Consider the following 3,569-nt stretch of genomic DNA (forward strand, 5'->3'; position numbering starts at 1 on the left):
CCTTCCCTCAAGTCTTACACTGCTAAATTAAGGATGGATATCGCAGATAACCCTCGTGTAGCTTTGCGAGAAATTCAAAAACAAACAAACAAAATCCAAACCTTTTACTGTAGAATACGTTCAGAACCTTTGACTAATTCACTGTGTCTTCTGTTAACTTCACAACAATTGACCGTTCATTTCTACCTTAAAATAGATGTTTTAGTCTGTATTTTTAGTACTTTTTACTGTTATTCTATAGGGAAATACTTTTAAATTAACGGCTATTTCTCAAAAAAAAATATTTGTTTTACCACGAATTTCAGGTTTTCACTGTTATTCCACAAAGAAACACTTTTAAATTAATAGTTAATCTACATAAAATACATTTTTATGCATGCATTTCTGGTGTGTTTTTACAGCCAGTCAAAGACATATTTAAAAGTTGTTTTCCTTCTTTTATTTTTATAATTACCCACAGAAACATATAACCCCATATAAAATAACTTATTTAAAACTTATTTAAGTTTGCTAGCAGAGATACGTCTGCTGTGAAATTAATATGTTTATTGCAACAGTATTTCTTTAAATACAAGATTTGTAGAATAATAGAAACGAAATGTATGTCCACAAGTCCACTTGTGCTTAGGTCATACGTAATAAAACCTTAACTAATGTTAACCTAAGTTCGATAAAGAGATAAATTAACATTGTACTGTGTACGTTTTATACATTAGTTAAGACTAAACTATACTTTACTTAAAACTATTTATAAATAAACTTATAATATTATTCTAGAACCTAACATCATACCTTTTGGAAAATTTCAAGCTTTTAATGTTATTGTACTAAATGGTTAATAAAGAATATTTATTTCCACCTCATTCTGTTATTCCTTTATTCACAGAGCAGTTGCAATGACTTGTTCGTTGAGCTTTTCAGCTCTCTGGCGCAGGCAGGCGCTTGCACTGTTTTTCTGGGTAAAATTCTTACTGCGCATGCTTATAAGACATAATGACACGTAAGATACGTATGACAAGATTTCGCTGTCTGCGGTAAGAATTATTTTGTATTATTCTAGAAATCATGAGCGCAAATGTCTTGTGGGTCTCTGCTAGTACAACAGAATCTGATAAATCTGGTGAAAATTTACGGAGCCGGGAACATATATTATTACCATTGAACAATGATACAATAGAATCTGATAAACTAAGATAAGGTTACGGAGCTGGAAACATATATTATTACCATTCAACAATGATACAATAGAATCTGATAAACTAAGATAAGGTTACGGAGCTGGAAACATATATTATTACCATTCAACAATGATACAATAGAATCTGATAAACTAAGATAAGGTTACGGAGCTGGAAACAGATATTATTATCATTCAATCACGAAATTTAAACAATAATACACAGCATGAGTTTAACTAAAAACCCTGGTAATTATAACGCAAAAGTCGTAGCATAAGGCAGATATTTAATAGAAATATTAGCTATATCTAAAATTTCCTTTTTCCTTTTCGTTCTATATCAAACAGAAAAGAAGTTCAGAGGTCAAGTTAGTTTAGATTTATGTCTCTGTAAACAGGTTCCAGAACGACCCCCCACTGACATGAAAAGGTTAAAAATTCAATTCTTGTAAAGGTGTAATTAAAATATTCAAACGATCAACATTTTTTCAGTACACAATTAAAAACATATTTTTTGACCAGTCAACGACCTTAGAACAGACACTGTTGAGTATCCTTTAAAACCGTTGATCAGTCTTCGAACGTTGATCGTTTGAATATTTGAGTTCACTACTTATATTTGTTCATCCAATAACAACGTCACGCGATAGTACAAATATTAGACTAAGTCACGTGATTCTAGGCGTTGTAGCTGACGTAGCCAGTAACAGTTCCTGAAGCTAGAAGAATCAGATTTACTTTGAGAAAATTTAATTATCCACGAATGTGGTGTTTTGTTCATCGGAAAACATCTGTAATCAAATCACCTTCGGCTAGCTTTACCAGACATAATAAGAAAATGTTGTTTTTCTAATCTTATCAAAGTAGAACAGATCCAACGAAATGTCTTTCCTCACGATGTTCGTTTAACTTAAATTTAAGCTACACCTTACACGTTGTTTCGATGGAAACATTTACATGACAGTATACGATGTGTACACCTTACACGTTGTTTTATGGAAACATTTACATGACAGTATACGATGTCTACACTTTACACGTTGTTTTATGGAAATATTTACATGACAGTATACGATGTGTACACTTTACACGTTGTTTCGATGGAAACATTTACATGACATTATACGATGTTTACACCTTACACGTTGTTTTATGGAAACATTTATATGACAGTATACGATGTTTACACTTTACACGTTGTTTCGATGGAAACATTAACATGACAGTATACGATGTGTACACCTTACACGTTGTTTTATGGAAACATTTACATGACAGTATACGATGTCTACACTTTCCACGTTGTTTTCTGTCATGTAAATGTTTCCATAAAACAACGTGTAAAGTGTACACATCGTATACTGTCATGTAAATGTTTCCATTATACGATGTGTACACCTTACACGTTGTTTTATGGAAACATTTACATGACAGTATACGTTACGCGTTGTTTTATGGAAACATTAACATGACAGTATACGATGTCTACACCTTACGCGTTGTTTTATGGCAACATTTACATGACAGTATACGATGTCCAAGCCCGAAAAACCTTTAATGCTAATCCCGAGTATATAATTATACACGTTAACATGTTGCTCATTCACGTATTAAGTTTTAAATCTGATTTTAAATAAGCAGATGATGGGCATTTGATGACTATTGGTAAGTTTTAAAGAGTTGAAATTCGAGAGGAATAATAGTTCAAATATTTTAAGACCTACTGATTTAGAATGAAAAGTCCAGCAATTTTTCTTGATTAATAATTCAATGAATGGGGTTGAAGACTCATTTGTTCAATAGTTTGGTTAATTAGAGCATGTACTTGAAAAACATAATTATGAAGGTTCGAGCCCTATTAGTACAATTTCTCAACATTGTACTTAGTAACATTGAGTATTTTTAACATACACTTAGTATCTATGTGTCAGAGCTAAAGTGTCCAAACCACCGACATACATGTCGTGTCAGAACCCAAGTGTCCAAACCACAGATATACATGTCGTGTCAGGACTCAAGTGTCCAAACCACAGACACATGTCATGTCAGGACTCAAGTGTCCAAACCACCGATAATACATGTCGTGTCAGAACTCCAAGTGTCCAAACCTCAGTTATTTAAGCTGGATATTTAATGATTAAAATGATTCAAATATTTACTGTCCGAACTACTGATCATGATATATGTGATCACTTGTCTAACTGTCCTATACACGAACCGTATATCCACTTGTCTAACTGTCCTATACACGAACCGTATATCCAATTGTCTAACTGACCGATGCATGCCCCGTATATCCACTTGTCTAACTAACATATGCATGAACCGTATATCCACTTGTCTAACTGTCCTATACACGAACCGTATATCCACTTGTCTAACTGTCCTATAC

The sequence above is a fragment of the Limulus polyphemus genome, unplaced genomic scaffold (assembly GCF_000517525.1).
Source record: "Limulus polyphemus unplaced genomic scaffold, Limulus_polyphemus-2.1.2 Scaffold10537, whole genome shotgun sequence".
Taxonomy (NCBI): domain Eukaryota; kingdom Metazoa; phylum Arthropoda; class Merostomata; order Xiphosura; family Limulidae; genus Limulus; species Limulus polyphemus.